Source organism: Camelus bactrianus, chromosome X (genome assembly GCF_048773025.1).
Source record: "Camelus bactrianus isolate YW-2024 breed Bactrian camel chromosome X, ASM4877302v1, whole genome shotgun sequence".
Taxonomy (NCBI): Eukaryota; Metazoa; Chordata; class Mammalia; order Artiodactyla; family Camelidae; genus Camelus; species Camelus bactrianus.
Window position 1 is genome coordinate 7,521,608 of NC_133575.1, and position 25,753 is coordinate 7,547,360.

The 25,753-nt window shown below is 39.2% G+C and overlaps 1 protein-coding gene across 4 annotated transcripts in view; it reads right to left on the reverse strand.

Moving 5' to 3' along the window:
* The window catches only part of MID1 (midline 1), a 559,519-nt gene that overhangs the window by 199,351 nt on the left and 334,415 nt on the right, over positions 1 to 25,753 (reverse strand). Inside the window, exon 1 of one of the 4 annotated variants that reach the window (XM_045525027.2) lies at positions 6,778 to 6,949. The exons of the other annotated variants lie outside the window; for them this stretch is intronic. The gene's annotated coding sequence lies outside the window, so the exon portion shown is untranslated. Of the gene's footprint in view, positions 1 to 6,777; positions 6,950 to 25,753 lie in introns of those variants that run through there. 4 annotated transcript variants of the gene reach the window in all.

Below are 25,753 nucleotides of genomic sequence, written 5' to 3' on the forward strand. Positions count from 1 at the left end.
ATTCTCTGTCCCCTGCTTGTCAGGAGTTTTGGGAGAAGTCAATGTGGGGTTAGAACATTTGGAAAATTTCCACAAAGTGTTTTGTCAACACGCATGTAAGCAAAGTGTAAGCCTGAACAGATGTCATCTTGAATGTACATCTCTCCGTGACTGGCTAGCAAGCTATTGTGTAAATCTCCTATTTTTTTGGAATTCTCACTTTGAAGCAAATTGTACAATTGCAGAGCACTGTCCTTTCAACACATGGTCTTTGAAATCCTCTTTCATTAAAACAAGCTACAGATTATCTAGATCAAGAGGAATACTGATCTCAAAATGTGCCTCACTTTGGTCATGGGGATATAACCAAAGTCTCCGAGTTTGCTGTTCCCAGAGGATAAATATCATGGAGTCGTTCTCCTGCGGCTCCAAGCACCCATCCTAGCTAAGGAGGTTGAGGGGCGTGAAAGCAAGGCTTCCAGGCTAGTGGGCAGGAGCCAGGAGTTCAAGTGTGGCCATGCCATTCTCTGAGACTCTCCTTCTTCCCCTGTCAAGAGGAGCCTTCCAAGCAAGAGCTGCAAGGAACAAATGAAAGCAAATGTGTGCCCAACACACAGTAGATACCAAATAATGTTTCAGTAGATACCAAATAATGTTTCGTGAAATAAATATGCAATAGAAAAGGTTAAACAAATCTAAATTTTTCTGGTACATAAATTAAGGAGCAAATGTAAGGGGCAAGGTCTCATATCTTCCTGGTGACCTAGTTATAAAAGAAAAAAAGCACAACGTATTCCTTTCAGTATTTACAAAACAGAAACAGACTCATAGAGATGGAAAACAAACCTATGGTTACCAAAGGGGAAAGGCGGGGAGGGATAAATTAGGAGTTTGAGATTAGCAAATACAAGCTACTATATATAAAATAGATGAACAAGCTCCTACAAGGTAGAGCACAGGGAACTATATTCAATAGCTTGTCACAACCTATAATGAAAAGAATATGGAAAATAATACATATATATGTATAACTGAATCACTATGCTGTACACCAGAAACTAACACAACTTTGTAAATCAACTATACTTCAATTAAAAAAATTTTTTTAAGTATGTCTTGGTATTTGTTACCTGGTGATTACTGTATAATTTTTTTTAGAGCCCATAGGCATATGTTCTGTAGTTTCACATTATAACTTCTACAAAGATGATAGAATAGTTTAAAGATAACAAGAGAATGTTAAAAGGAAGTTTATACATATTTTTCCTGGCTAGGATTTTTCTTTTAAAGACTGCCTGCACTGAGCAATATTCAAATCTTCACACACACGGGGCAGCTCCACCCAACAGACTTGTCAATGATAATGAAGAAAACTGTATTACATACCAGGCCCTTAAAAAGGTAAACATTATTTTAGGATTCCTGAGCCATTGAAAAATGCTATTTAAAGTTCCGGTATATTGAGTCCACATCCTTTAAACACAGACTAGCAGAGTGAGAAATGAGAACTTGGGGTTCAAATGTGACTTTGTTGATCATCACTGTGACCTCAGGCAAATTCCTTAACTTAAACTCTCCCAACCTTGATTTCTCCATCTGTAAGGCAGACGTAATTTTACAGCACTGTCGTAAAGATGAAAATGGGAGAATGTACAGAATGTGCATGGCACGTGGAGGCATTTAATGAAAGCTTGTAGAGCCCCTGCATCTGATCATCCTGACTTTCTTGCTGCTTTGCTCTTTCCCACTTTCTTCTAGAAAAAGGCTTTATCCTCGTGTCAGATTTATCCAGAGGGCCTTGAAACCACTTCGTTTTTATATTATCTATTTTTTGTCTGATTGCAATATGGTTTTCTCTGTGTGGATATAAATTCTTAGAGAGCAGGGAAATAAGACCTTTCTTGAATTTTGCCCTAATGTCCAGTTTAGCGTTCCATACCAATGTTTTATTTTATCCCACACCACATCCTCCTTATGGCCAGGAGTCTATTGGAATTTGCCTCAGAAAAATTCAGAGTTCATCTATTCCTGTGGCCGTCCCATGGAAATGTACAGATACCTCTCATACTAAACATCACATAAAACTCTAATGAGTTGTTAAGCATGAGGCAGCAGTGTAATAATTAAAACCATGGGCCCTGGAGCCAGACTACTTGGCTTCAACTCCCTTCTCTCCCTCTGTGAATTGCTTCAACTGGGGCAAATCATGTAACCTCTTTGTCTCAGCTTCTTCATCTGAAAAATGGGATGACAATGATACTAATACCTACCTAAGAGGGTTGGTATGAAGATTAAATGTAATGTACTTGGAATAAGATAAAGCACTCAATAAACGTGAGTTCTTGCTATTATTATCATTGATATCTTCACAGATGGGTTTTTTTTTTAACTTGGTTTTTGTTTTTTTGTTTTAAAATGGCAGTACTGACGATTGAACCCAGGACCTCGTGCATGCTAAGAATGCGCTCTACCACTGAGCTATCCCCTCCCCCTACAGATGGGTTTTGAGCTAGATGAGCAAAGAGATGTTTCTGGCCACACTGTGTCCCCAGCACCCAGGCCAAAGTACACACATCTTCCCAGAGTCACCCATCCTCTCCACCTCCCCATCACTCATCCAAGTTACCCATTTCACAGACCCTTTCCTCTCACCTGCCCTCTTTTTAGCAGCTCTCAAACTCTTTCCCATTCCCTCTTCTACAGACTCTGCCACAAGTCGTGTCCTCAACTCCTCTGTCCTGCATTCTAGCTGGCGTCTTAGTTGAGCCTCCATTTTCACAGGACTCTCTATAAGCTTCCCAATACAGAACCCTGACTATTTCACCTCTCCATTTGAAATTCTTCTGTGGCTCCCCATTACCCACAAGATCATGGAATAAATAAATATCATGTCGCTATAAAGAAATAGTTAAAAGGGTGTGGTATTCAGAATAATGGCTCCCCAAAGATGCCCTGTTCTAATTCCCCAAACTTGTGACGTCACATTACATGGCAAAAGAGTCTTTGCGGATATGATCACAGATGTTGGCATGGGAATTCCTTGGATAAGCCTGGTGGGTCCAATGTAATCACAAGGGTCTCTTTAGCAAACGAGGAGGTAAGAGAGTCAGAGTCGGAGGAGGAGATGAAATAAAAGCAGAGGTCAGATGTGAGGCCACAAGCCAGGACTGCCGGTGGCCTCTAGAAGCTGGGAAACCAAGAAACTGATTCTCTCCTAGAGCCTCCAGAAGGAAGACAGACCTGCTGCTACCTGGACTTTAGACCATTTCAGACCTCCAGGACTGTGAGAAAATAAATTTGCATTGTTTGAGGACACTAGATTTGTGGTCATTTGTTACAGCAATGATTGGAAACCAATCCCCAAGGCAACTGGACAGACAGCGCTGACTAAATAAATGTGTTGAGGTCAGTCAAAGACTATGCTAGGAATGTGCCGAACTAATGCAGTACCTTCAGGAGTCTTTTTTATTCATGATCTGCCATTGCTTCCTCTCTCAACTAAGTGCTTCAGGAGTGGGCAGGAGCTGCATTCCCCAGGTTTCTACAACTCTGTCCTTTCCTCAGCTCCCCTGTAGGAGGCAGGAAGTGAGGTCAAGCCGGATGAAAACCCACGTGTCTATACAAATAGAGGTGGAGACACACTTGCATCCCAGCTCGCTGGCAGACTGGGGCCCCAACTAGATCTATGGTGAAAATCAGGGCAGGCGTGGCCAAAAACCAAACCAAATTTACTTCTCCTTGCCCCTAACCAAGCAAATCTAATATGCTGCATCCTGTATTTTAATTTAGAACTTAAATTTTTTTCTTTTTTTCAGTGGAGGTACTGGGGATTGGACCCAGGACCTTGTGCATGCTAAGCATTTGCTCTACCACTGAGCTATACCCACCCTCTAAATTTTAATATGTTGTTTCTACCTTGACGTTTTAAGAGCAGGTTTTACACAGAAACATGTACAGCACCTGTCAAATCCCTACATATACATGTCGGCTGTCAGCTCATAAAGGAACTCAGGGAACAGGGTGAAACTGTCAAAGGAGATTCTCCGGCCAGCATTAAGATGAACTGTTGGGAATGACCCGTTGATATGGGATCTGGGAAGAAAGACATGGGTATTAAGAGAGCAATATACAAGTAGCTAAAAAGTGCTTTCGTGGAGCCGGGGACAGATCTAGGGGACAGTCACATGACATGATGTCATTCTTAAATTCTCTGGGCCTCAGTGTCCTCATCTTTAAAATGGGCATGATAATACTTATCTTGCAGCACTGTTGAGAAGATTACATGATAACATGCTTGGGAAGATGCCAGGGCAGTGTCTGCTACATGGTGGATTCCGGACAAGTCCCTTTCTTTCCCATGATGCTCTTTTCCTATTGATATTATAAATTATGTACATTATGGTGATATATCATTGAACACAAACCATTTAACAGAAAAAAAGCTCATCTGTCAAGACACAAAATGAGAAGGAACGGCAATTTACAAATGGTAAAGACAAAGTTCGCTAAGACGTTTTGGTCTATATTTTCCCAGCTTGTACAATGGCCAGATTAATTCACGAAAAATCATACTTTTGAATTATTGAAATGCCCAGCAATGAGAATAACACATTGTGCTGTGTGAGAGGATTATTGATTAACTTAGCTCCCAGGTTCTAAGTGGCCAGTAATATATTTCACTGTATCAATAATGCAGAAGAATTAGCATTTTCTGTGGTTGCTGAAACCACATTTGCAACTGAACCATGTGAACATGCAAACAATTGTTGGAGCAGCAATAGCTGGTCTCTCCCCTTCTGGCCGTGGTCACCTCCACAGGGAGCCCCACCAAAATATAGCTTTTATCTCTAACAGCAAATGTGGACCACACTAGTGACATCCAGGTGCTCAATAAATATATGTCAGATGAATGAAAATCACATAAGGTGGCAGTGAAAAATGACTAGCAAAAATATTTTAAAAGATCAACCTGGAAAGAAAATCAATTCTAATAAACTTGATGCTCTTGGGCTCAAATATTATGAAGGTAAATAGTCTTTGAAACTGATTCGAGCACGCAGTACAGAATAGTAAATAACATTGATCAAAACTTGAAAACCTCCCAGGTGGCCTTAGAGTTCACAGATAAATTGATTAACTGTTATCTCACACTCAGGACCTCCAAATTAACTGCCTGCATTTCGTAAATAATTTCTAGGCAAAGATAAAACTGTTTGGGTGGATTAGCATTTTCAGTTGAAGAATGAAAATTGACACTGAAAGGGAACTGGCTTTTTTTTTTTTTTTTTGCAAAAAATACATCAATCAAATAATTAGCTTGTTTTAAAGAAAGCACGTATTTTTCAGGCATGCATATTAATATGGATGCAAAGAAACATTATTTAAATAGTTATATACTTAAACTGGTGGCTATTAGTGACATAAATGCCACACCTTTTCAATTTTTGAATATTCTAATAATCAGGTCATTTTAAGACGAGAATTAAGGAAAAAAGTCTACGTGCCTAATCTCAATTGAGGTTAAAGGTCCAGACCTGGGTAATTAGTTGCTGTTGAATCATTTTACTTGCGCATTGTTTTCATGCTGTACAGATGCAACTGGACTGGTAAGAAGTGTATTATTTTGCATACGCTCAGTTTAGAAACTAAACATCTACCATCTGAACTTCGCACAGTTTGTAAAGTTTAGTTCAATTTTAAAAAGGAGGGAGAAAATGCAGTCGGTGACAAGATGCAGCATCCAAACTTTGAGATGGGGGGGGAGACCACAACAAAGATTACCATCCCCTCCTGCAGGGTGGGGGAGGGGCAGCAGGGTTTGCAGGAATTTGGTTCTCAGCTATGAGAACAGGCTTCTGGACTTGTCCATCACAGAAACAACAGCTGTCTGTCACTTATACCTTCTCCATGCATACCCCAACTCGAAGGACTTTGGTAGTCTGCTTAAGGGATACACTGCCTCAAACTGATTTAATCTATTTCTAAACTATTCAGATTTCAGTTTACCAGGATTTAATAAAAGATATATATACACACATACATATATATCACCAGATAAATACCAAAATCAATTCTAAAAATAAGAGAATGGGATTAGGGAGTAAGAAGTAACATTTGCCAAATAAGGCTGTGTGAACAAGCTGATTGCATAATACTTATTCTTTCTGATTCAGGGGCAGCTTCCTCATTTCTTTTGTTGAGAACACTGGCTGAGTAACGAACAGAGAATATAAGTTCTTCATGACTGACTCAAAGCTCCGTTATCTTCATTTCAGTGGAACCAGTCTCCCCTTTATCCCACTGTCTGGAACTTACTCTTGGGACAGACTACTTGGTTTATCAGCATGGGTTTTGGTCCCCACAGAGCTAGTTCCAAAACAGGTGAAATGTACATCCTTAGAGCAAACAAGTAACTGAGAATTTTCCAGAAAGGTCTGATTTTCTCCCACTCTCAGGCAACTGTACCCCCCAACTAATCAAATTGAGATAGAAATGCTTGAAAAATCTGATTCTCCTATAAATAGGTGCAGTCCGACATGGAGTAGCCTGTCTGTGTGTGTGCACTCAGATTTTGCTTAAATCAGCGGCTTGAGAGTGATGCTAATCAAGTTTGGGAAAAGTCACATTATGCTATGGCTCCGGCCCTTTGTGCAGGAGACAGCGCCTTTCTCACGCGTTAGGCAGAGACAATGCAGGATATCCCCAGAATCGCTAACCAATTTCCCTGCCTTCCAACACCGGCCCTTTAATAAAGGCAGTTAGAGCATCCCAGAGCAGGAGGAAAAAAAGGAACCTTACCAGTTTCTTCTACGTAGACAAAAGAAGACAAGCCACAGCTGCTCTAGGTTTCTTAGAGTCACTGGACAGGGGGGACTAAGAAGGCTGAAGTCTTCTTTCCCTCTGTTCGGTTTCTCCCCGGGCAACCCCTCCCAGGATCTAATCCCCTCACCAGGAAAATCAGCACACACACCAAATGACTTCTGCAGAAGCGCCTCTCCTGGGGAGCGGGAGGGGAGGGAGAGAAGGGGGTGTCTGCTGGCAGTAATTCCTGCGAGGCAAGCGAAACCTCAGGGAGGCGTGGGACCCGCCCCCCCAACTCTTCAGCGATGGGACACCAAGTACTGAGCCCGGGACCAGGACGGGTCTCTGGTCAGCATGGAGATGTGCCTTTGCTTTTGCAGTCCCCTCCCAATGCCAGCTGGTATCTCTCAGGGATGGGAAAGGCGGCTCAGCTGAAAAACTTCATCTGAGTTGTATACTCCTTTATTTTTCCAGGAACAGAATAATTTCAAACAAGTTACGGAGACATCAGCTAGAAGCTGCCCAAATTTAGCTAGTGCTTTAAAAGCCCTTGACAATTTCTCGCCGCTGTTTGTTTTGAACGTAGCCCGAAACTGAAAATAACCTGAAAACATCAAGGCAGCATATCAAAGATGAAAACGTGGGTCTACACACTCTAGCAGAGATCCTGAAAATGACTGTTTTCACAAACTTCATTTTTTAGATTCATGTTTTGAAAATATCCAATGAAAGAAAAGGCAGCTGCTAAGTGGTAAGGCACTACCCTTTTTAAGATCTAAAGTTTACCTTGTCTTGCCGAGGACGGGGTTCCCAGTTGTATTTCACAATGATATTCACACCTTCTAAATCCAAATCCCCTTCTAACCCAGGACAAGTATCTTCCATATATCTCAGATACGCTGTAAGCAATCTGGAATTCCTTCCCTTCCCCCTCAAGTTTTGAAAAAGAAGACTTACCTTTCTACTGTGTCATGTAAAACCCTGAAACAAATAAATCAAAGAGGAGGCGAGCAGACGGCACAGTTCTACATTTTGCAGTGAAGGCTGTTTGCCTTGCAGTCATTATTTCTAAGGAGACGCCGCTGCGCTGGTGCCTCTGCTCGGCAGCATGCCGTGTGGGCCTTTGCAACAAAATGAATCGGCTTCCCACCACCAGCTTGACTACCCACTAACACTTCAGAATGCCCAAACCGGGGCATGCGGCCTCTTTCTGTAGTGACCCTGCATAGAATCAGAGGTGACGGTTTGATGAATGAGTTTCCCAAGAGACAATGCAATCTGTGACATCATGGTTCCGTCTGCACCCCCTACCCCAGGCCCCTGTCCAGCCTCTCCTCTCTTGAAAGAAAATTGCCTCTGCTTGATGACAATGCCATCTTCACAGCAAAAATGAGCCCCGGGTGCCTAGCAAATGCTATAACTTATCTGTCCTTCTCAATTTCAATTTTTGATTCCCCTTTGCTGGGATAATGGGAGTAGGATGAGAAAGGAATATACTGGGGAGAGAATTCGGACAAAACAAAAGGGGCAGAATTCAATATTCTAAAAGTTGATCACCTGACAGCAAAATAGTAACCTTCAAGAGGAACACTGTGTTTAGTTTTTCTATGACTACAAAACACTTCCACAACGATGCTGATGTCTTTCTGTTACACGTCATGGAAGAGATTTTACAATTAAATTATCTTTGCCACTGTTTGCACGTAATTTCAAATGTCTGTATGAAGACTTTCAGACTTAACTGGAACTCTAAGATCACATTTTTCTTGATTATAGATGATTTTCCTTTTCCTCACTATCAAGTAATACATAGCTCTTGAAGTAATGGTGGCTATTCACTCTATTCTGTGTTAGTTGTTCTCTGTACCAGCACATGTCGCCAGTCTTAAATGTTTTAAGTAATACTCAGGAAATCCATTTGAACTTCTAATGCAAACTTAATTGCAAGTAACAGCTGTAATATCTCTGCAACTCTCATCACCACCTTTATCCTTTTCATCCATTTAAATTTCAGATGTTTGGCACAAGGACAATAAAAAACTCAGATGTATATATTACATCTCTATCTATATCTACCTATGTATCTATATCATCTATATCTCTATTTGTATCACTTATATCTATACTCTATTTTTCTATCTTATTCTGTCTATCTACCAATGATCAGTAGATCTGCTGTGCAAAAAAACTTTTGCACAGCAAAAACCAGCATAAACCAAAAGAAATGATGAACTGGGACAGAGGGCCTCTCTCCTGTATGTTTAACAAGTGCCTAAATGTTGAAGAGAGAAAAACCTACCACCCAAAAGAAAAACAGGCAAAGGCTATGAAACAGAAGTGACATGTCATTGGTCCTTAAATGTATGGAAACATGTTCTTTTTCACTGGCCATAAAGGAAATGCAAATTAAAACTATGCCAAGATATCAGCTCTTGCCTAACAGAGTGGACTAAATCCAAAGGTCTGGCCTCATATTCCACTGCTGAGGCTCTGGGAAAACAGGTACTCTCATAGGTCGCTAGTGGGAGTGCAAAATACTACCACCAATATGGAGGGGATTTGGCAATAAGTGATACATTTACAGATGCATGTCCCCTTCATCCAGCAATACCACTTTTAGGGATCTATTCCACAGAATCACCAGCGCAAGCATAAAATGTCATACGTTCAAGCAAAGTAATGGACACCACACAGACGCCCAGCCGCAGGTTGATTATTCTATAGTATATCTACATAGCAAAGAACTGTACAGCCGCAGAAAAGAATGTCAGATCTCCAGGTATTAGTATGATGAATGCCCAGGTCATCAAAACCGAGTGTAGAGAGGGCATGGGGCTGCGAGAAATATGGACGGTGCAGTGGGAGGAGTGAAAGTCTGTCTATGCCCGAGTTTGTATTTGCAAAAACAAACAAACAAACAAAAAAAACCAAACCACTCTGAAAGGACAGGAAAGAATAAAAACAGGTTTTTATAGGGAAAGGAAGTGAATGAGGTACAAAGGGCAGAAATGGACATGAGATTCCTGTGTTTACCTATCCTCTTATGCCTAGGGTTGGCCAACTATAGTTCTTCCTCGACTTGCATTTTGTCCTGATAAACCCTAAGTTGAAAATATCGTTAGTAGAAAATGCACTGGACACACCTGATTTACCGAACATCACAGCTCAGCCTCGCCTACCTTACCCATGCTCAGAAGACTTCCATTAGCCCACAGCTGGGCAAAATCCTCTCACACAAAGCCTACATTATAATAAAGTGTTGACTATCTCATGTAATTTATGGAACACTGTACTGCAGGTGAAAAACAGAATGGCAGTCTGTGTAGAGAATGGTCCTAATAATCATGTGACTGGCCGGGAGCTGTGGCTGCTCCACATCATGAGACAGGAGCGGACTGGGGATCGCTTGCCTGGGAAAAGGATCAAAATTCCAAACTTGAAGTACAGTTTCTACTTGAATGCGTATAGCTTTTTCACTATCAGAAAATCGAAAGACTATTTAAGTTGGGGATCAGCTGTATGGCCTAAGGACCAAAAAGGCCTTCTGTGTCTTTTCGTCAATAAAGTTTTATTAGAACACAGCCATGCCCACTCACGGCACATTGTCCATGGCTGATTTCCTGCTACAGTGGCAGAGCTAAGTTGCACTACTGGACTGAATGGCCTACAAAGCTGAAAGTGTTTACTATCTGACCCTTTACAGAAAGAATTTGCTTACCCCTACTCTGTGTGATGAGATGATCTTGAGCATAATGTAAGAGACGGTCTTAAAAAGATGGAGGAGATGTCCCTGGTTTCTACTTTAAAAGATGTTAAGTTGAGATCAGAAGACTTGTGTTCAAATCTTAGTTGTCTCTCTGGTTACTTAACTTCCCTGGACTTGTTTCCATTGTCGACAAAGTGATGACCCCTGGTTTTGTTCTGAAGATTAAATAAAACAATCAAACAAATATAGAAGCACCTTGTAAACTTCAAACTATAATATCAACCTAAGATTTATTATTAATATTATTATGCTAGAAGGTGATTGGTAACACACACACAAAATGAGTAAAGACAACTGATAATAGCCAAGACATTAAAAAAAAAATTGCAGCACGGAACAGGAAAACACTGCCTTGAAACTTTTCTTCACTTAATATTTTTAGGTAATAATTATATCAGCCATGGTCACAGGATAACTCTTAGCTCTCGTCTGATCTGCACAACCAGTCAAGCCACTGCGTCTGATCATCTGACAACATTAACTCAGAGCTAAAACCCCGCTCAGGACAAGGTCTTCAGACTGCAGTAGAATTATTTGGTCTTCAGAAAGCTCTAGAAATTGCTAGACTTGAAGATATTTTTAAGTTCTAGTAGTTAAAATTCTATGAAGTATGGCATATTAAGTGACTATTTGAGAGCCATCTGAGGATTATAGGTGACAAGTATGTGCTCAGATTCAACTAAGAGACTCTCACCCTCAAAATTCATGTTTGCATAATCACTTTTCCTTCTTATTTTAAATATTTGAATATATTATTTTAACTTAAAAGCCAGAGAACTTCTTTTCAATAGAAGTACCCGTGGTTTTCCCTATACTCAATGATCTTTCCTTTTCAATTACCAAATTTCTAGGCATTGATTTTGTCAAAGTATTTTAAGTTTAAGTATTTCTAAACCAGCCGTACCTGTGAGCCTCTAGAAAGTGAACTGCCCCAAACTTGCATCAAAAGCCCCTAAAATATGCATATCATTCGACCTACACCTCTACTTTTGGGAAATAATATTGAGGAAATCAGGCTACACATAACATTCACTGTGTTCTGAGATATACATACAAGTGATGTTTATACTAGCAAAGCAACAACATCAAAATACTAGTACCAAATGTCCCAAAATAAGAAATTGGCTACAAACGTTGTGGTACAGTCATTTTAAAGGAATACTGCTATTCCTGTAATCTACTGCTGTGTTAACATACCATCCACAAAGTTAGTGGCTTAAAACAAGCCACATGCGTTGCGCTCACAAATCTGTGATTTTGGTAGGGTTCAGTGTGGACAGCTGCCTCTTCTCTACTTGCCATCAGCTGCTGTGGTTTGAAGGCTGGAGTCTCCTGAAGACTTACTTATTACATGGCTGGCAGGTGATACCCGCTGTTGTCAGAGACCTCAGCTGAGGCTGTTGGCTAGAACACCTACGTAGAGCCTTTCCTATGCGGCATGGGCTTCCTTACAATGTGATGGTGAGTTCCAAGGTTGAGTGTCCCCAGGGAGAGCTAGACAGACATCATATCACCTTTTATGACCTCTCTTGGAAATCATATGGCATCACATCTGGGGGATTGAGGTTAGTCATAAAACTTCACCCAAGTTCATGGTAAGGGGACAGAAATTCTACCTCTTGGTAGGGCATGACAAGGTTTAGAAAGAGAGGGGAGTGGTGGAAAGGTTGTGTTCTTCATTTTGGAAAGTAAAATTTGTCATAATTATGCAATCACTAAAATGATACAGCAGGAATAAACTTACTGACATGGAAAACATTCCAATGATAGTGAAAGCTGGGTTGACACAACAGCCAGTATGACGCATCCAGTACAAACAGCACTGGCACACAACTGACACTCAGTGAACGTTTGCTGAATAAATCGTTATACAGAAACGTATTAGGTTTTATGTTTGTGTCTATACTGACCGCATTTGAAGAGAAGCTACATCAAAATGTGAACATTGGTTATATTTCTGTGATGAGATTACAATTTCACTTTTTTAAGATGTGAGTTTATAATATTCTTTTAATGAATGTTCAGAGAAAATTAAAAGGTATTTCAAAATGAACCTCAGAGGACAATAATCTGAGTTGATTGTCAGAGAGGATGACCTAATTTTTTTTTAAAGATAATTGAAAGCTAATTAGAATGCTCCCTGCCAAAGCACTTTTTACTTTTTCTGCTATAGGAAGAACGTATTGGTTAGCTATCTGGAAGCATTTAATTGATGTCAAGTATTTAAAGTACTGAAAGGATGTAAAAATAGGGACTTTCTCTTTCCTGTGTGATAACAGAAAAACACCAGCCACATAAAATACAATTATTAAAAAAAATAAGAAGATACCTCAGTACAATAATCTGTCTCCAAATTAGTCACTGGTGAGAGTAACAATAATAAATTCAGATTTTAATCACTGAAATAGTAGGCTATAGTTCAAAGGGGACCAGGATATCAGAAGAGAAAAATTATGGTGTGCATGTAAGGTATCATGTTACATTATCACACCTTTTTCCTGAATGTTAATATTTTAAAAATATATGAAAATGTAACATTCTTGGAAGCAAAATTATTAACTTCTCATACAACCAATACTTTGAAAGTGCTGTTCAACCAAGATGTTAGAAATGATACACGGACAAATTTGAATGTAGAGTTTCCCTTTGTGGCGAGACAGCAATAGTGTTGGGGGCATTGAATTAAGCTGCATTAATCAAATAGTCCTTAAGGAATGAGTCATTTTCATGACACTAGAAAAAGTATAGTTTTAACCAAACTCATAACCTGGTTTAATAGTAATCAGCTGTTGCTAAGCTTTGTCCTGCTTGTGTTCAGTTGTAGTCATTTCCTTTTACTTGACCCCAGTGGAAATCTCTAGTACTTTATGCTAGAGCTCTTTCTTACTTCATCCCTTGAGAGGTCACTCCTCTAAAAGAATGCATGGATGAACTCAGCCCTGATTCTCTAGAAGTAAAAAGAGTTCCACTGTCAACTCTTAATGACAAAATCATTAACATCCTGAATAAACACAGTTCATCTTGTCTTTGGAAGCTAGGGTCTTCCATCCTCCTTTTTGGAACTGGATCATTATTCACTTGAATCACAGGCACATACACCCCCCTTCCCCAGCAACATACAGACTTTATTCATTCAAAGGGTCAATCATTCATCTTTCTAAAGAGTTTGTTTTTTTGGTTTCTTTTTTTAGTTTGTAAGTTAATTGTTTTAAGTAATAAATGCTCAGAGGGAATTTTGGATATTTTAAAAATCTAAGGGGGTGGGGGTACAGCTCAGTGGTAGAACATATGCAAGGTCCTGGACTCAATCCCCAGTACCACCATTAAAAAAATCTAAGATAAAAGTCACCTAGAGTTCAAAAATGAAGTGATAACCACTATTAGCAGTTTGATGCACACATTTATAGATAGACCACAGAAATAACATTCAACAAGTTGAGTTCATACTGGATATGTATACATTTTTACCTAATGTCTTTCAAAAAGTATTATTTTTTAATCTTTAACTCTTGTGAGGTACAGTTTACATATCATCAAATTCATCCATTTTAAATGACTTTTAGTAAATTTGCCAAGTTCTGCAACCAGCACCAAAAGTCAGTTTTAGAGTATTCCCATCAACCCAACAAGACCCCTGTGGTTACTTACAGTTTATCCACAATCCTACCTCCAGCCCCAGGCAACTCCTTCCCGTTTCTATAGGTGTATCTTTTCTGGATACTTCCTATAAATGGAGTCACACAATATGTGGTCTTCTGAGTGTGCTTCTTCCACTAAACAAACTGTTTATGAGAACCATCCATGTTGTAACATGTAGCGTTACTTCATTGGTTTTTATTGCTAAAATGCATCTGTAGCTCTTCATCAAACCTAGCGTAAGAACACTCAGGTTTAACCACTCTTTGGGGCTTCACTTCTTTATGAAAGCTCTTGTGTCATGCAAAATTTTTGTTAAATAAATGAGTATGCTTTTCTCTTGTTAATATGTCTTTTGTTACAGAGGCCCCAGTCAAGAACTTGGAAGGGTAGAAGAAAATGATGTTTTTCCTTTCCTCCAAGATTATTTATATTTGGTTGATTTATTCAACAAATATTTATCAAGTGTCTCTTATGTGCCAGTCCACTGTCCTTGGTAATGAATTCACATTAACATAGAGGAAATTCAGAGTTGCTCCTGCTTTCCCAGGGGTTATCGTCTATTTGGGGAAAAGAAAACACCCAACTTGAAAGGATAAGAAAGTGATTGAGAACTATGGAACGGGAAGTACCAGTCACATTAGAGGATGGAGGAGCAAAACCTAACTGCGTCCATGGTTCTGTGAGCACCCACTTGGAACTCCAAAGTTGGTATAAAGATTATTTTAAGATGATGACATGTGAGATTCAACAGATGCAGAAAGAAGTCTTCTTGGAGCTTCCCTTATTTGACTAAAAGCAGAAACTTGTAAGAAATGAAGACTACCATAAATTCCCTCCTCACGGTGGCTTCTACTCTTAACAGAGAGACCAAGAGTAAACCTACCATAAATCCCCTGTCTGGGGGAGTTTCATAGTCATGCATAAGCAAACATTAGCATCAGCTTTTTAAATCTCCCAGTAGTTCTCTTAAAAACCCATTTGACTTTCGAAAAGAGACCTATTTGTTCTTCCCATAGATGCCTTTTCTCCCCACTCCATTTCCCCTACTAAGTTAGGTAATAAGCCCCAAATTTTAATCACCCCTGTAAGTTACTCATCACCAAGCTCTCCCGTGTGTGCGCAATGAGCATTTAAATTACTTCTGCCTGTTCTCCTGCTAACCTGTCTTTTGTCCGTTTAAATACTCAGGCCCCCAGTCACAAATCTAAGAGGGCAGAGGAAAAGTTCTTCCTCCCCAACAGTTTTTTTTTTCTCCAGAAGAATCAACTTTTGCGAAGAATAAGTAGGAACTAGCCAGGTAGGAGGGAAAGCATCCCAGGGAGAGATTTGTACAAAGACCAAGAAATAAGAAAGAACACTTGGGGCGATAGAGGTGAAGGAAGTTCATCAAGGCTGGAATGTGAATTTTACCAGGGAGAGTGAAAAAAATAAATGGAGTTGGAGAAACAGGCCAGGGCTAGACTGTGCTATCCAATAGGACGGCATCACTTCCACGTGGCCAACTGATCACTTGAAATGTAGCGAGTCTGACTGAGATACACTGTAGATGTAAAAATACCTACTAGAGCTCAAAAACTCAGTATGAAAACAGTGTAAAATATCTCCTCCATAATTTTAAAAACATTGATTACATGTTGAAATGATAACAACTTGGATATACCGGCTTAAATAAAATATATTATTACATTAAATTTTACCTGCTTTTTAAATTTTGCTACCTGAAAAATTTTAATTACACATGCAGCTCAAATTCTATTTCTACTGGACAGTGCTGTTCGAGATCAGGGAGGGCCTGGGAAGCTAGATTAGGATTTGTTTGTAGGACAACTGATGTATTGAAAAATAACATCAGCTATATGAGGTCTCTATCAACAATTCTGCCCAACTACATCCTACCTAATAATTGTTATCTGGGACAAACAGGATGCTGTTTGTCCATAATCAATCCAAGTAGTTTTTAAAAAAACACTTATTTTTTTGGATGGGAGGTTATTAGGTTTATTTACTTATTTAAATGGAGGTACTGGGGATCGAACCCAGGACCTTGTGCTTAGCATGCACACACACTAACACTGAACGTCCTCTCCCCGCCTCTAAGCGTTTTTTTTTTTTTAATTTTTTGAGACGTCATTACTAGAACAATTCTCATCGATCTTTACTTGCTTATACACTTGCTACTGCCTCCCTTCATTTCAAGAATCTTAGGGTGCAGGGACACCCCCAGGTTCCCAATACCATTTATCCCCTTTAGAAAAGAATTGGGAGATTGGAGATTTCATTTACTTTAGAATTCTACCAGGTGGTTTTGCTTTTCAGTTACAAAAATCAGCTACCTCCTTCAAGAGATAGAAACAATGGATTAACAGGGCTGCCCTCAGCGGGTGAAAATGCTGACTTTATTCTACAAAGGGACACCAGAGCCAGTTCTTAATGGCTCTTTAATGATCCATCTGAGGATCAACATTCAAAGGACAGGATCCCAGAATGCCTCAGGGAATGTTCCCTAAACTCAAACTACAAGTCCAAACAAAACCAAAAGAAACACTGAAAGCAACCAACAGAAGTTTGGAGCAGGGGAATTTAAGGCTGAAAATTGTCTCTCAGCTCACAGGAGCTTTCAAAATAAGGGGAAAGGGGGAGATGATTTATATAGGACTGCATTGACCACTCATCACGGATGACTTTTTTCCATGACAAATCCACTTTGAGTCTATTAAAAAAAAAAAAAAAAGCTCAAGTATCTACTAATGCTTCAGTGTGTTTGTTTAAAAACACATAAGACTTAGACTCATGAATTCATTGAAGGCTTTGGTTTCTCTGTAAATATCTGGCATGGTATCTGCGGGCGTCCTGGGATGGTGGTTTGTTTCTGGAGCCAAGGCTGGTAGGCAGAGGTCGGATGTGCACCGACACGCGATGCACAGTGATGTGAAGCGCCTTTCTCCACCGCGGCACTACTGATATCTGGGGCTGCATGATCCTCTCTTATAGCATGTTTCGCAGCATCTCTGGACTCTCAGCAGATGCCAGTAGCAGCCCCCACATCCCAGCTATAACCAGCAAAAATGTCTCCAAGACTCTGCCAAATGTTCCCTAGAGATCAGAATCACCTTCCTCCTCCTCCTCTTAAGGACCACTGATGTAACCTCTTAAAAACACAGTATTTATAGAGATAGACTTCAAAGTATAGATCTGGATTTTCCTGGTTGTTTCTTACCCTTACGTGCTCTAATGCAGATATGACACGTGTTTCTAAACATCCTTCTAACAAGTAGGATGATGTTGGTGAGAGCGCGCTTTCCACTGAATCCTGACCCTGTCACGAAGGCTGAGATTCCAGCCTCCGTCTGGAGGGACCACTTACTGAGGAGGCTCTGGTCACACGCTGACATTCTGTTGCGGCAAGTCCTACCCCCATCCTCTGCAACCATTCCAAAGAAACAGAGAAATAAGATAGTCTCGTAACACCAATGGGTGTTTACCCTTAAATGATATTAAATGTAAACAATAGTCCATCTTAATTTTTCAAAAAGAGATCTCATTAAAATGCACAACCTATGTCTTGACAAGAGCACAATTCTGGCTGAGTACACATTTAACAGTCAAGTAGACTGAAGTGATGTGGGTGTGCTATTCTGAATGTTGTGCTAAAAGTGATTCAGAAAGGGTAAGGGGTACCATTTTCTAGTGAGGGGATTAACATCCTCAATGTCTCCACTATTCACTTCTATAATGAGACACCCATTGAAGAGGATATGAATATGCTATCCCAAAATACGTCACTTTGGCATAATAATTATTTTGAGTCAAAGGCAACTGAGAAACAGCAGGTACAAAAAAAGTTCTCTCCCCTCCATCTGCTCAAAGGCAGGGCACACATTTCCCTTTCTGAAGATGTCCCCTCTCTACTCTCCTGTCTCAAGAAGAGGAAACAACTGACCCCTGTGGATGGCACTGGTTGAAATCTGCATAAATAAATCTTACTGACATCATCTTTATCTTCCAGTAGTCTCCATCTATTTCTCACAATTTACTGTCCCTAGAACTCTCAAACCCTTTTCCATGGTCTTGGCACACAGCCACAAAATCTACAGCACTTTGTTAAAATAGTATATAAGCCACTAGGTCTCATAGCCTTTTTGGGGTTTTCCTGTGAGCCCCCCCCACCATATGCCTATTAAATAAATCTTTTTCTCCTGTTAATCTGTCTTTGGTCAGTTTATTTTGTAGGGTTGCAGTCACCGAACCTAAGAAGGGAGAGGAACAAGCTTTTTTCCCTCCCTGACTCCATGTTGGCACCTGGAAGAGGCCTCCCATGTGGACGGAGAACAGATCAAAATGCCAGGTCATGCAGCAATTGTGCAAACACAGTCTCTGTGAGGCAAAAATCAGTGTCTGGACACCACACAGTCCATAATAAAAGTCAGATGATTACAAATAAACTCTTTGAATATGCTAAAGAACTACCTAGATCTTTTCACTTAACAGCATGCAGCTTTTATTATTTATTTAAATCTCCTGATTTATTTTTAAAATGTTTATCTTTATTTACTTATCTATTTTGTAGCAGGAGGTAATTAGGTTTACTTATTTACTTTTTGATGGAGATACCGGGGATTGAACCCAGGACTTTTTGTATGCTGGGCATGCGCTCTACCCTCTCCACAGTGTGTAGTTTTTAGACAGATCCTTGAATGTAGATTACTTAAAGTGGATTGCTCGGGACTTTAATCAAGTTGTACTATGATGCAGTTGAAAGGTAAACTTATCCTATGATGTAGCAAAAAAACCTGTCATATTTCTCCTTATCTTTAATATATTTTATAGCTCATGGACTGTGGAAAAGGTGAGTACAGAAACTGGCATAAAAATTATTTTACAAGTTATTGACATTTAGGAAAGTGGGATTTCAAGTAATAGATTAAGGGGCAAAATCTCACATAGTAGTAGAGCAGAGAAACAAGGAGGCAGCTTTGAGATATGTCAAGCAAAGAGTTAGACTGGCCATGGATAGAAAGAATTAAAGGAGAATCAATATTTTTGACTAATTAAAAAAAAAAACAGGTCACTAAGTTATTCTATGAAGATTTGAAGTCTACATATGCAATGGTAATGTTCTTTTCCAACTTCAGGGGGAAAATTAATTTGTAGACTTTAGCATTTTAAAATCCCAGCTGCAAAAAACTTCTTTGAAATTATGAAAACAAAACAAAATGTCTTTAGCCAAGTAAAGAGTGGCTTGCAAGCCTGAACACAACCCAGTAAGAATGCAGTGCTGGAAACTCCTTTTTTTTTTTTTTTTTTTCCAATGTAAAATCCAGAACAGGCAGACCATCACGCTGGAAAAAGAAATTAATATAACCTCACAGGCAAGAAGAAAAGCAAATACTCACTCTAAAGCAGCCACTGTTGATGCAAGCAAAGGTTAGAGCAACAAGGTTATTTTCTAACAAAGTGTGAATCCCGTTAGTGCTGAAGCGTTATCCCCTCCTTAGTCCTTACATCTCAGCCAGAACAGATTTAGGATTTTACTTCCACCTGCATCTCAAGACTGGTAAGTAAGACTCAGGGAGACGTGCAAAAATGGTGAAACCATTCAAAAGGCATCTTCATCTTAGTTTAAGACTTTGACATACACACAATAGGCAGTGGCCAAAGTCTGCCCAAATACCCCTTTTAGCATGCTCAAGGGGACAAAACAGGGGGCCGGCCTCCCCCAGCTTCCCAGCCTCCCTTGCGGCTCCCATTGTCTCCTCCCAAATGCACAAATGATGCCATTTCATGATTAGTACATTAGATGTGAAGCACTTAGAAAAGTTTCTCTGGGGAGCTCAGAATTTAAACTTATTTCATTTAAAGAAGACGGAGGGGAAAGTAGAGGGGATGAGGCAGCAGCTAAAAAAGTAAAACATCTGGAAATTACCAATGACCTACTTATTTGTGTGCCCAATACCAACGTGATATATACTAACTTTAATACTGTAGTTCAACGGACACTGATTGTTTATTACAGCAGTTCATCGGCAAGGATCTGTAATCCAAATCCTTGCTTTTTCTTTTTTTCTTCAAGTATGTCTCCTAAGCCAGATTGTGTCACTGAGCAGAACCAAATAAAATCACAAAATGAAGTTACCTATTCTCGTAAGGAAAAATCCAATATGAGAAAAGCTCATACCTTAGCAAAGATTTTCAACATGGCTGCAATCAAGTCATTTTCCAATTGTATAAGTAAATAACATTGACCACATGAAATATTTGGCCAGAAGGACACACAGTTGCTATGATTTTTCTTTATTAAAGGGGTAAAGCTAAGTGTTCAAATTTAGAATTATTGGACTTGGGTTTCAACCCCTGAATGCATGTGGTGAATGTACAGGACAATTATACCACTATGTGTTTAACATAAAGAACATTTCTATCTCGAGGAAAAGCGTTCTGATTCCCAACTGCACAAAGCTGTACCAACTTGCCAAGAATGAGGAAATTAGAAAAAAAATTCTACTGGAAATAACATTTGGTTGTTCACATTAGCATTGAAGACAACTGTGGTTTAGAAATTTCCCCCTTTTTAATTATATCAAGTAAACTATTTTGCCAACTCTCTTTGGGCAGCTCAATTTTCATCCTAGCTGACTAGCCTGAAAACGAAGCTGTCAAGAGTCTTAAGTTGAAATTGCTTTTCTGAATAGAATGTTTATTAGAGCAAGTCTCCAAAAATGGTGGAGAATCTGCTCAGAAACATATATTTTCTTCAAACTGAGTATGATGAACAATTTTATTAAAGTGAAGAAGCTCCACGTGAAAAGTTATTTTAAATAATTTAAATCATATATACATCAGGATTTATTTTAGGTATCTTATTTGCCTTAAGTACACACCATACTCAGAATCCATGACTAAGCTGAATAAATACCATTTCATTTTTTTTTGAAAGCAAACTCAGGTTTGCACCAACACAAATTCTATCCCAACATTCACTTAACCACCAGGAAATTTCTTTTATTGCTATCAAAAATTCTACTGGACAGTATACTCTTTCCTGCAGTTAATGAATGTTACGGACTGAATATCTATGCCTCCCCAAAATTCATATATTGAGACTTAACCCCTAACTTGAATGTATTTGTGGATGAGTTCCTTATGAAGTAAACAAGGTTAAATGAGGTCATAACAGTGGGGCCCTGACCCAATAGGATTAGTGCCCGTATAAGAAGAGACACCAGAAGGCTTGCTCTCTTTCCACGTGCAGGCACTGAGGAAAGGCCATGTGAGGACACAATGAGTAGGCCAGCAGTCTGAAAGCCAACAAGACAGGCTTCACCAGAAACCCAACCAGCCGGCACCTTGATCTTGGACTTTCCAGCGTCCAGGACTGTGAGAAAATGAAGTTCTGTTGTTTAAGTCACCCAGTCTGTGGTATTGTTATCGCAGCCCAAGCTGACTAACGTAACAAACAACACAATTTAGTAGCACACAGATATTTTAGCTGAAATCTTGTCACGACAGTAGGGTTCCTAGAGCAAGCACAAAATATACTGGGATTCAAGGAGGGAAAGTAATTGAAAATAACACCATCAGCATCTTTAATCTTTGACTACTTTTACTATTCATGCTAAAATGGTATAGTTTGCAATATCCAAACAATTAATGTGAATTAATTGTTCACATAAGTTCATTATATCTAGAGACAGTATTTTTAGCCATTAAAGGTAGTGTTTAATACATTCTTTTGGCAACATAAAATAAAGGTGATAGACAATTTGCAAAATAAGATGTGGCCTCGATCACCCTGATACCAAAATCAGACAAAGATATCACAGAAAAAGAAAACTACAGGCCAATATCACTTATGAATATAGATGCAAAAATCCTCAATGAAATGCTAGCAAATTGACTCCAACAATGCATCAAAAGGATCATACACCATGATCAAGTGGGATTCATCCCAGGGATGCAAGCATTTCCTCTAAGATCAGGAACAAGACAGCTAACATTATACTTAATAATAAAAAGCTGAAAGCATTTCCTCTAAGATCAGGAACACTCTTGTCACTTTTATTCAACACAGTTTTGGAAGTCTTAGCCATAGCAGTCAGAGAAGAAAAAGAAATGAAAGGATTCCAAATCAGAAAAGAAAAAGTAAAACTGTCACTGCTTGCAGATGACATGATACTATACATGGAAACCCTAAAGAAGCAACCAGAAAACTATTAGAGCTCATGAATGAATTTGGTAATGTTGCAGGATACAAAATTAATATACAGAAATCAGTTGCATTTCTATACACTAACAACGAAATAGTAGAAAAATGAATTAAGGAAACAATTCCATTAACCATCACACCAACAAAGAATAAAATACCTGGGAATAAACCTACCCAAGGAGGCAAAGGACACTGTACTCTGCAAACTGTAAGACACTGATGAAAGAAACTCAAGATGACATAAACAGATGGAAATGTATACTGTGTTACGGCATTGGAAAAATCAGCATTGTTAAAATGGCCATACTACCCAAGGCAATATACAGATTCAATACTATCCTTATCAAATTACTAATGACATAGTCCACAGAGCTGGAACAAAAAAAATGTTAAAATTTGTATGGAAACACAAAAGACCCCGAATAGCCAGAACAGCCTTGAAAAAGGAGAACAGAGCTGGGGAAATCATGCTCCCTGACTTCAGACTATACTACAAAGCTACAGTAATCAAAACAGTATGGTACTGGCACAAAAACAGACACATAGATCAACGGAACAGGATACAAAGTCCACATATAAACCCACGCACTTATGGTCAATTAATCCACAACAAAGGAGGCAAGAGTATACAAGGGAGAAAAGACAGTCTCTCAGTAAGTGATGCTGGGAAAACTGGACAGCTACTCGTAAAAGACTGAAATTAGAACTTTCTGTAACACCATATACAAAAATAAACTCAAAATGGATTGAAGACCTAAATGTAAAACCAGATACTGTAAAACTCCTAGAGGAAAACATAGGTAGAACACTCTTTGACATAAATCACGGCAATACTTTTTTCAAACCAGCTCCTAAAGTAATGGAAATAAAAGCAAAAATAAACAAATGGAATCTAATTAAACTTAAAAGCTTTTGCACAGCAAAGGAAACCATAAACACAATGAAAAAACAACGTACAGAATGGGAGAAAGTTTGTAAATGATGCGACTGACAAGGGAGTAATTTCCAAAATATACAAACATCTCTTACAGCTTAGTATCAAAAAAACAAGTAACTCAAATAAAAAATGGGCAGAAGACCGAAACAGACATCTCTCCAAAGAAGACATCCAGGTGGCCAATAAGCACATGAAAAGATGCCTCACATCACTAATTGTTAGAGAAACGCAAATCAAAACTACAGTGAGATACCACCTCACACCAGTCAGAATGTCCATCATTAAAAAGTCCACAAATGATAAATGCTGGAGAGGGTGTGGAGAAAAAGGAATCCTCTTACACTGTTGGTAGGAATATAAATTGGTGCAGCCACTACGGAGTACAGTATGGAGATTCCTCAAAAAACTGAAAAGACTTACCCTATGATCCAGCAATCCCACTCCTGGGCATATAACCAGAGGAAAATATAATTAGGAAAAACACATGCACCCCAACGTTCACAGCAGCACTATTTACAACAGCCAAGACATGGAAACAACCCACATGTCCATCCACAGATGACAGGATAAAGAAGGTGTGGTGTATATATATGCAATGGAATACTACTCAGCCATAAAAGGAATAAAATAATGCCATTTGCAGCAACATGGATGGACCTGGAGATTGGCATTCCAAGTGAAGTCAGTCAGAAAGAGAAACAAAAATACTGTATGATATTACTTATATGTGGAATCAAAAAAAAGGACACAAATGAACTTATCTACAAAACAAACAGACTCACAGAGAGCAAACTTCTTGTCACCAGAGGGGAGAGGGGGTGGGAAGGGATCAACTGGGAATTCAAAATTTGCACCTCTTGAGGAGTGATGGAAGTGTTAGCTATCTTGATTGTGGTGGTACTTTCATGGGTATATACATCTATCAAAACTCATCGAACTGTACATCTGAAATATGTGCAGTTTACTGTACAGGAATCATGCCACAAAAAGGTGTTTAAAATTTTTTTAACATGATATTGTTAATCTAACTATAAAGAATACTCCTCTCTATGTGTAATTATGTATTTTAGGAGCTATCTTCGTTGAAAAATGACGTGCTTCTTAATCTATAATTATATCTCCATCTTGGGCACAAGGAGTCCTCCTCAGTGTCTGGACTGCATATAAGCTAAAGAGTTCCCTGAAGGGTAGACACACTTGTCTCACAACCTTTGCCACATGCAGCAGCTTCTGAAGTATGTTTCCTTGAGATGCTTCCTGTTACGGACATAATAAAACCAAGAAAGGTGGCCATCATAAAGCCACTGAAAGGTCCTGTACAAAGATACCTGTATAATTTTGTTCAAGGGTTTCCTCGACTTATGTGACCATGGTACCTACAGCGTGTGGACATCTGAAATAAGTCACTTTGAGAAAGCCAGTTAAAAGCAATTACTTCAAATTCCTTTATTACATCTTGGACCAATACCCCAACCATTTTCACCTTTGAGGGAGGATGGGAGAGAGAAAGGGTAGGAAAGAGGAAAAGAAAGGAGAGAAGAGAGCTTAAACTAAGATAAGCTTTGTTCATAACGATTCCTTCTTTTCCTCTGGTGGGTTCAAAAGAGTTCCTTTTTCTTTTCAAATCAATCCATAAAGACTAAATGCCAGTTTTATTTCACCTCCAAGTTCTGATGAATGGGAATGAGATTTACCCTAATATAAATCACTAAAACAAGTCTACTGCCAAAACATCGCTTAAATGTATTTTGGAGAGCTTTTATAATATAATTTTTGTTGTTAGACTAGTGATTGCCTATTGTACCAAAACCATATGGTGTTAGCTTCACAGGAAAAGAAGATGTAAATGAACCCTTTAAAACCAGTGTCTAGTGAAATACTCAGTCCATCCCCTTTCTTCACCCAGTGCCTTGTCCAGCAGGCACTGTAACCTTTCTATCAATCACCTTGGTTTCTGAGGTGGTTACAAAATCTTTTGTTTATACCTTAGTTCTTTCCAAATAATTAGGACACTTTAAAGACACATTTAGCTTTAAGCTTCACTTATCATACCTTTAGCAAGTCAAAGTTTTCTTGATTTTTTTTCTAAAGAAAAACACAGTTCAATGAGAGCCCAGGGACCCCTGCATTGCTACCGAGTGTTGTGGTTGTTGGCGGCATGTCCGAGGAAACGATTGTATTCAAAATGGCTTCCCACTAGTCCCATCACTGGTAGCTTTGTCTCTCTAGTCTTTATGAGCCTCCAGAACCTTCTAAAGGTTGTTGTGATTTGCTTTTGGGAAGTCAGCAAAGCTCTATCAAGCTGACATAGCATGTGTGTATCAGTAAAAGTAACAATAGAATCTACACACTATTGTACTGACGAGTATTACTGAAAAAAGATGAGTTGAGAAGTATTAAACTCAAAGAATGAGAGAAAGAAAGGAAA